The following is a 9,874-nucleotide window of genomic DNA, read 5'->3' as shown; positions in this document are numbered from 1 at the left end:
GGAGCTTAATCTCCAGCCACTCCACGAGCGGGCGAAGCGCTCAGCAAAATCCTGGCGGAGGAACTTGAGAAATATCGACAATCTTTGTTTTTTTTAATAAATTTAGAGTATCCAATTCTTTTTTCCAATTAAGGGGCAATGTAGCGTGGCCAATTCACCTACCCTGCACATCCTTTTGGGCTGTGGGGGTGAGGCACACGCAGACATGGGGAGAATGTGCAAACTCCACATGGACAGTGACCTGGTGCTGGGATTGAACCCGGGACCTCAGTGCTATGAGGCAACAGTGCTAACCGCTTTCCAACTGTGTTGCCAAATATCGACAATCACCAGACAGACCGTCGAGCATAAGGAGCCACAATCAAGGACCTGGAGACGGCATTGTCTGAGCATAGTGATAATATCACCCCCTTGGACTCCAACCTTGCCGCTGTGATCAAGGATAACAAGACATTAGCTTCCAAGCTGGACGACCTGGAGAGGGGGAAGATCCAGAAAGCAAAATGTTTGTGTTGTGGGGTTACCGGAGGAGATCGAAGGCCGCACCCTCACTCAGTATTTCTCAGACCTGTTCCACAAAATGGTGAGTGAGGACATACTTCCATCTCCCCCAGAATTAGACTGGGCCCACTGTTTGCTCTGACCCAAGCCTCGCTCTGGAGATCCTCCTTGTCCGATAATAACAAGGTTTCACAGCTTTAAGGACAAGGAGCTGGTGCTTCGATGGGCAAGAGAGCACTGGGATTTTACGTGGGAAGGCCACTCCATCAGTTTATACCAGGACATGAGTGCAGACCTAGCCAAGAAAAGGGCTGCCTTTAACAAAGTTACGTCTTCATTATACAAGAATGGAGTCAACTTTGGGATGATTTATCTACCCTGCCTTCTTGTAACAGTCCGTGAAAAGTACTATTTTTTTGACTCACTGGCAGATGCTGACTCCTATGTCCAGAAGCACAATTTGTGCTCCATTTAATCCAATCAATGGCTCGTTGTACGAGCACTTTTAATGTTGATTGGGTGTATTCATGATGACCTCAGTTATATACAAGGGATTTCTACTGTTTGCTTCTTACTGCTGACCCAGGTCCCGGGATGGCAGGAGACCTCCATTCCGACTAATTACCTGGAACATTAGGAGTTTGGATGGTCCTGTAAAAGAACCTATTTTTTTATTTTGACTATTTGGTACGACTTTCAGTTGCCCTCATGGTGCTCTGAGTAAAATAAGTTTTTGCTCCCCAATTGGGAGGCCCCCTGCCAACAAGGGTGTTAGTTAATGGGAATTATATTCAATGGTTTCCGCAGCTCCAATTTAGACAATACTTTAAGCTGTGGGCCGGGTCAGAAGCGAATGCCTTTGATTATGGGGTATCATGGGTTCGAATCGGGGAGGATGGATGCGAGGTTTCGGAGATGGGAGGAGAAGGGGATTAAGGAATTTAAGTATTTCTTTCTTGGGGGACAATTTGCGAGCTGGAAGGAGCTGAGAGAGAAGTACTGGTTGGTGCAGGGGGAAGGTTTTAGGTACCTGCAGGTTTGGGATTTTGAAAAGGAAGGTTTCCTGACCTTCCTGAAAATGCCGGCCTCCTCCTCGCTGTTGGAGGCGGTGCTGGCGGCGGCGGTGGGGGGGAGGGGGGGGGGGCTATGGATGGAGAAGGGGTGTATCAGCGATTTATTGGAGGATTCTGGAGGAGGATAGGATGTCCGTGGAGGGGGTTACGGTGAAATGGAAGGAAGAGCTTGGGGGATGGGGGAAGAGGGACTGTGGTGTGAGGTGCTGAGAAGGTTGAACTCCCCAACATTGTGCGCGAGAGTGGGGCTGATACAATTAAAGGTTGTGCATAAGGCGCACCTTACAAAATCAAGGATGTGCTGGCTGTTTGAGGGGGTGGAGGATGTCTGGGAGCGATGTGGGAGGAGTCCCGCAAACCATGTTCATACGTTTTGGCCCTGCCGAATGCTGGAAAGGGACTGAAGGGAGGTATTTACCACGACCTCGGAGTGTTGCATATGGATGTGGAGCCTAGTCCCCTGGAAGCCACCTTCAGAGAATCGGACCGGGCAAGTTGCAGGTGGCTGCTGGGGCAGTCGTTTTAGCCTTTGCCTCACTGATCGCTCACAGGCAGGTCTTGTTGGGATGGGGTCAGCTCTTCCGCCCTGTGTCTCGGCTTGGTGGGGTGACTAGCTGGAGTTTTTGACCCTGAACTGAAGGCGGGGGGGGGGGGGGGGGGGGGGGGGGGCGAGGAGGAGGGAGGGGCATGCAGAAGGGGTTCTAAAATTCTAGGGATTTGTTTAATAATCAGGTACTTTCGGGAGTTGATTGCTGTTGATTGCTAAGGGGGGAGGGTCGGAGTTTTTGTTTGTTTTTCGTTTTTGATTTACAAGGCTTTGTTTTAGGTTTTATATTGTTGAGGTTGTTTTGTTCTTTTCTTTGTATGGCAAAAATGATGAAAATATGGCGAATAAAAATATTTTTACAAAACGTTTTTCACAGTTCATTATAGTTTTTAAAATGAGCTTCGAGTTGGTTGTGAGTTGTGTTCTATTACTTGTAGGATTTAGGTTAAGTTATTGTTTCCCACCATTCCATTTGCTTTTATTTATGCTCGACGGTGATAGCATGTTTGGGGTGGGGTGGATTTTAGTTTGCTGACGGCGTCTGCTGGTCTCTTTTTGTCGAGTCACCTGATTTGGCTCGGTGGCCATCTTGGGTGGATCTTTTTGTTTTGTCTTCTCAGTGCCCCTTATTTAACATCATCCCTCCTTGGTATTGGCTGACCCCAGTTTGCGGGATGGCAGAAGACCTCCAATCCGACTGATTACCTGGAACATTAGGGGTTTGAATGGTCCTGTAAAATAATCAAGAGCATTTGCGCATTTTAGGAGCCTAAAATCTGATGCATTTTGCAAGAAACCCATTTACGCATTAAAGATCAGTCAACGCTGCCAATGGATGGGCTCTATTAAACACCCAGTAGTTCAGGTCAACGTCTACGCCCCTAATTGGGATGATACAAATTTAATTAACCGTTTGTTGTCTTCCCTCTCAAACCCCAAAATTGGATTGAACAAAACCCAAATCTTTTGCCCACCTGGAGTGGTCAGAGCTTTGTCTTCCTTCATGGCTCAGGTGGGAGGAATAGACCCCTGCTGTTTTTTGCATCTACATGACAGGAATCTTTCCTTTTTCTCTCATGTTCGCCATGTCTACTCTAGCATTGATTTTTCATTCTGGATAGGGCTCTCCTCTCATAGGTGGCGGCGGCTGAATATTAAGCAATTGTAATCGCTGACCACGCCCCTCACTTTATTGATCTGTTGTTGGAGTCTAGTGCCACCCAACCTCCACCTTGGAGGTTGGATACTATTTTGCTGGCCGATAAAACATTTTCAAGCACCTGTCCACCTTTATTGATTGATGTGCCATCAATTGTACGAGAGACGAGTGCTTTACAAAAGTCAGGCTTTAATAAACTAGAACATAGCCCTGCGATCATCTACAATGGAAATGGACGATCGCCGGGCGTTTGTCTACTTATACCTCGGTAATGGAGGCGTGGTTAACTCAGCCTCTCGGCCAATCGGTCGAGAGGCACATGACCGACCAGGGCCAATGGTAAGCCGGTGTTCTGCCCCAATGGCAGACAGGTATGCAAATTATATCACCACATTGATGATTACATTAAATTAAAGAGGCCCAACTCCAACTTCCCTTCCATGCTTTGGGTGGCTCTTAAGGCCGTCCTTATGTTGGGGGGTGGAATTATTTCTTCGCACATGTACTAAAGATTAAAAATAAATAAATTTAGAGTACCCAATTCATTTTTTCCCAATTAAGGGGCAATTTAGCGTGGCCAACTCAGCTACCCTGCACATCTTTGGGTTGTCGAGGTGAAATCCACGTAAACACGGGGAGAATGTGCAAGCTCCGCACAGACAGTGACCCGGGCCGGCATCGAATCTGGGACCTCAGCACCGTGAGGCAACAGGCATGTGCAAAAGATGAAGAAATTAGAATAGTAGAGGCTGGTCAACACCATTTTAGAGTTAGACGATCAGTATTCTCCCAAACCCACACCGGAATTATGTGCAAGTAAAGAAAAATTGCAGACCAAGTTTGAGCTACTAACCACCAATAAGGCTAAATGTCTACTGCCAACACTCCAGGGCTACTTTCTACGAATATGGGGAGAAGGCCAGTGATCTTTTAGCACACCAACTAAATGCCAATTGACCTCCCATGAGATCCCTCAGATACTCAACCTGCATGGCAACCTTGTTTCGCTCCTCTCCAGGTCAATGTGGCTTTTACATCCTACTACTGTGACCTGTATAAATCTGAGCCTCCCACAGACAATCGATCATGGCTGTTTTTCTGGACAGCGTCGAATAGTCAAGAATTGTGAGTTGCACTCCCCGCTATGCCCCAACAAAATTTTGGTCTCATGCAGGCTGGCAAGTTCTCTGGCCCAGATGGCTTTCGATCGGTTTTATAAGAAATTCTTGGAACAACTTACGCCTTTAATAATAATAATAATCATTTATTGTCACAAGTAGGCTTCAATGAAGTTACTGTGAAAAATCCCTGGTCGCAACATTCTGGCGCCTGCTTGGGGAGGCTGGTACGGGAATTGAATCTGCGCTGCTGGCATCGTTCTGCATTGCAAGCCAGCTATTTATCCCACTGTGCTAAGATATGTTTAGCAACTCCTTATCCTGCAGTTCATTGCTTCTAACCCTTACTCACGTCTCTATTTCCTTGCTCCTTCAGAAGGGCAAGGAGCCAACCGAGTGCAATTCGTACCAAAGCATCTCGCTCCTAAATGCAGATGTTAAGCTGCTTGGATGTTGGAGCCTTGCCATCCAAGCATAATTTCAGAGGACCAAACAGGTTTTGTAATGGGCCGCAGTTATCAGCTAATATATGTTGCCTCTTGAATGTCATACATTCTCCCTCTCCTGCACTGTAGCCAGAGGCGATAGTATCTTTAGATGAAGAGAAAGCATTTGACAGGGTAGAGCGGGACTACTTGTTTGAGATTCTTGGAAGATGCGGATTCAGCCAAAAATCTGTCTCATGGATCCATTTGCTATACAATGCCCCTGCTACCAGCCCCTGATTAGGGGCACTAAGCAGGGCTGCCCACTCTCTCCACTTTTATTCACCCTGGCAATACAGCCTCTCTTTATAGCTTTGAGAACTTCCAGTCAATGGAAGGGTATTAATCGGGATGGGGTGGAACATCGGGTATATCTTTATGCAGATGACCTACTTTTATATATTATAGACCCAATTCCCTCCATCAGTGTCATAATGAAGGCACTTAACACTTTTGGCTCCTTCACTGGCTATAAATTAAATCTAGGTAAGAGTGAATGTTTTCCGGTCAATCCCCCCCTTGGAGCCGAGTCCATTTGGGCACGTTACTCTTTGGCCTCTCCCGTATCATTAATTGATGGTCAGGGTGGCCACAATTGGACCTCACTCCACAAGTTGAATTATTCCAGCCTGATTAACAATGTTATAATGGACCTACAGAGATGGAACAATCTTCTTTTAACTCTGGCTGGTAGGATTCAAACAATAAAAATGAACATATTCCTTCGATTTTTCTTTTTCTTTCAATGCCTCCCCATTTTCCTGCCCAAAATCCTTTTTTTTATCTTGGTTAACAAAATGACAGAAATTCCGGTGGCGGCATGTAGGAGGGAATCGCACGTTGGGTGGCTCCTGCTCGAGGCTTGATTCTTTTAGAATTTAATGCCCGGTCCCAGTGCGCGAAGACATAAGGAAGGAGGAGGATGTCGAAAAACCAAAAGAAAGCAGCCATGAATAAGCAGGCGAGTGAAGGTTCGCTGCCAAGCAAAAGGGTCAGCTCAGCAACTGGAAAGATGGTGAAGGCTTTGTCGATGAGTGGGGCCGCACACTTCATGGTAGAAAAGATGACCGAGGTGATGATCGTGGAGTTTGAAAAGTAGTTTGCAAAGCACATGGAGGTGATGAGGAAGGAGATGATGGTGGCAATGAGGGTGCTGGTAGAGGAGGCGATTACCCCGGTGAAGGTGGCTGTATCGAAGACATCGGCCAAGGTGTGGGAGCAGGGTGAGAAACTGAAAGGGATGGATGAGGCCTTGTCGCAACACAGCAATCAGCTCACCTCAATGGGTTAGGAGGTGCAGAGGGTGGAGGCCAACAAGGGTCTGCGAGCATAAGTGGACGATCTGGAAAATAGATCCAGGCGGCACACTCTGAGGATCGTTGACCGGCCCGAAGATGGAGGCCCCCGGTCAGGATAGTTACATGGAACATGAGGGGTTTGCGGGGGGCAGTGGAGAGATTGAGGGTGTTTGTGCACCTAAAAAGTTTAAAGGGCAATGTTGTCATGCTACAGGAGATTTATGTGAAGGTGAAAGACCAGCTGAGGCTCAGAAAGGGCTAGGTGAGCCAAGTGTTTCATTCGGGGTTTGACAGCAGGTGTGGGAGCAGCGTGTTGGTGGGTAAGAGAGTGAGGTTCCAGATGGAGAAGGTGGTGGCAGACAGGGGGTTGGGGGGGGGGGGGGGGGTGATATGTGATAGTAACAGGGACGTTGGAGGGGAGTTTGGTGGTGTTGACAAGTGTGAATGGCTCTACCTGGGATGATGCAGGATTTGTGAGGAAGGTGCTTGGGGCCATCCAGACTTGGATTTGCATGAGCTGATAGTGGCAGGGGATTGGAATCTGGTACAAGAGCCAAGGATGGATAGGTCGCAGCTGCGCTCGCTTGCCCAGTTGGGCGGGGGGGAGATAGGTGAAGGCGCTGATTGGGCTTATGAGGGAAATGGGAGGGGTGGACCCATGGAGGATCTTGCACCCAAGGGAGCGGGAGTGGTTCATGACGTTTATTCGAGGATAGACTTTTCTTGTAGCATTGCTGGCGGGTTAGGGGACTGGATTTTGGATTTTGTTTATTGTCACGTGTACCAAGGTACAGTGAAAAGTATTTTTCTGCATGCAGCTCAAACAGATCATTGAGTACATGGGAAGAAACGGAAATAAAAGAAAATACATAATAGGGCAACACAAGGTATACAATGTAACTACATAACACTGGCATCGGGTGAAGCATACAGGGGTGTAGTGTTAATGAGGTCAGTCCATAAGAGGATCGTTAGGAGTCTAGTAACAGTGGGGAAGAAGCTGTTTTTGAGTTTGTTCGTTTGTGTTCTCATACTTTTGTATCTCCTGCCCGATGAAAGAAGTTGGAAGAGTGAGTAAGCCGGGTGGGAGGGGTCTGTGATTATGCTGCCTGCTTTCCCGTGGCAATGGAGGTGGAGATGGAGTCAATGGATGGAAGGCAGGTTTGTGTGATGGACTGGGCTGTGCTCACGATTCTCTGAAGTTTCTTGCGGTATTGGGCCGAACAGTTGCCATACCAGGCTGTGGTGCAGCCTGATAGGATGCTTTCTATGGTGCATCTGTAAAAGTTGGTAAGAGTTGATGTGGACATGCAGAATTTCCTTATTTTCCTGACAAAGTATAAGCGCTGTTGTGCTTCCTTGGTGGTCACATCGACGTGGGTGGACCAGGACAGATTTGTACCCCTAGGAATTTGAAACTGCTAACTGTCTCCACGTCAGCCCCGTTAATGCTGACAGGAGGGTGTACAGTACTTTGCTTTCTGAAGTCAATGACCAGCTCTTTCATTTTGCTGGCATTGAGGGATAGATTGTTGTCGCTGCACCACTCCACTAGGTTCTCAATCTCCCTCCTGTGTTCTGACTCGTCGTTATTCGATATCCGGCCCACTATGGTCGTATCGTCAGCAAACTTGTAGATGGAGTTGGAACCAGTTGGGATCAGAGTATTCAGCGATAGTGATCTCGGATCGCGTGCCGCATTGGTGGATATATAACTACATTCTTATGATAAACTTTGTTTTGATAAATGTGCCCAGGAAGTCTGATGAATCACACCTGAAGTGAAGGCTCTTGTGCTCATCCTAGCCAAATTCAACATAAAAGTTAGATGTCAGATGAGCTTCTTAATGCACTTTGGAGTTTCTAAGACCTGGCCCATAACAGATTGGCCATGCAAAATTTCCCCTCCCTGTCCAAGATGTGCAGGTTAGTGGGGTTACAAGAATCAGGTGGGGATGTGGGTCCCAAGTAGGGTGCTCTTTCAGAGGGTCGGTGTAGACTCATGGGCCGAATGGCCGCCTTCTGCACAATAGGGATTATATGATTCTATCACAAATCTCAATAATATTTAAAGAGATTTAGTCACCACTGGAAAGATGTGGTCATATGTTAGCATTGCAGTAACAAAACATGAACTGTGTCAGAATACTATTTTGTCTTACCTGCAGCTATTTTGCAGATGTTTCCTCGACCTGTCAAGTCTCGAGTTGCTTTTATATAACCCGATTTCTTCTATTATTAAGCAGCCGCTCTGTTTTTCTGAATGACCTGCATTGTACTGGAGGGGTCGGTAGTTTCAGCAACAGTAGGAAAGTTGTAGATGGTCATACTTTTTTCGTAAGCAGAAAGTGCGGTAGTCATCAGGCAAAATTGAGAGAGAGAGGACAAATATGAAGGAAGTGGGTCTGAATCAAGTGCCTTGGGTCCATGGAATACGTGCCTCTTTGCCGAAACTGCGATGGTGCCTATGCAGGAATGAATGTGAGAAATGACCCTGCCCACCAAGTTCGCAATTACCAGGACATTGAGACCACGAAGGAGGGGAGGGAGGCTGGTGAGGAGAGGATTTGAGGAACTGATCCCTGCGGCGAGGAAGCCAGGAGAAACTGTTTTCGGCAGCATTGAGGTGTGGTCCTGGCAACGGAGAGGATGTGGGGTTTGAAGTTCATGACGTTGATTGATTGATTTATTGTCACATGAGAAGTACAGTGAAAAGTATTTTCCTGCGTCCAAGGGAACGTACACAGTATGTATATAGTAGACAAAAAGAATAATCGACAAGAGTACATTGATAAATGGTACATCGACAAATAGTGATTGGTTACAGTGCGGAACAAGGGGCCAAACAAAGCAAATACATGAACAAGAGCATCATAGGGTGTCGTGAATAGTGTTCTTACAGGGAACAGATCAGTCCGAGGGAGAGTCGTTGAGGAGTCTAGTAGCTGTGAGGAAGAAACTGTTCCTAAGTCTGGATATGCGGGTCTTCAGACTTCTGCATCTTCTGCCCAATGGAAGGGTCTGGAAGAAGGCAAAGCCTGAGTGAAAGGGGTCTCTGACAATGCTGTTTGCCTTCCTGAGGCAGCAGGAGGTGTAGACAGAATCAATGGAAGGGTGGAAAGCTTGTGTGATGTGTTGGGCTGAGTTCACCACACTGCAGTTCCTTGCGATCTTGGGCCAAGCAGTTGCCATACAAAGCTGTGATGCAGCTGGAGGGTATGCTCTCTATCACACATCTGTAGAAGTTTGTGAGAGTTGATGCAGACATGGCAAATTTCTTTAGCTTCCGTAGGAAGTAGGGACGTTGTTGGGCTTTCTTGACTGTTGCATCAACGTGAGTCGATCAGGACCGACTGTTGGTAATGGTGAACCCAGGAACTTAAAGCGGAGTGGGGGATTGTCGTGCCAAGCTTCCTGAAGTCAATCATCAGTTCCTTGGGCTTTCCGACATTTAGAGAGCGGTTGTTTTCGGTACACCATGCAACCAACTGATCTATCTACTGTAGTCTTATTCATCATTGTTTGGGATACGACCCACTACAGTCAAATCATCCCCAAACTTATAGATCAAATTGGAGTTAAATCTTGCCACACAGTCGTGTGTGTATAGGGAGTACAGTAGAGGACTAAGCACACATCCTTGTGGGGCCCTTGTGTTGAGGACTATTATGGAGGAAGTGCTGTTGCCTATCC

This window comes from Scyliorhinus canicula, chromosome 5 (genome assembly GCF_902713615.1).
Source record: "Scyliorhinus canicula chromosome 5, sScyCan1.1, whole genome shotgun sequence".
Taxonomy (NCBI): Eukaryota; Metazoa; Chordata; class Chondrichthyes; order Carcharhiniformes; family Scyliorhinidae; genus Scyliorhinus; species Scyliorhinus canicula.
The sequence above is the reverse complement of the archived record's forward strand: the minus strand, read 5'-3'. Positions refer to the sequence as shown.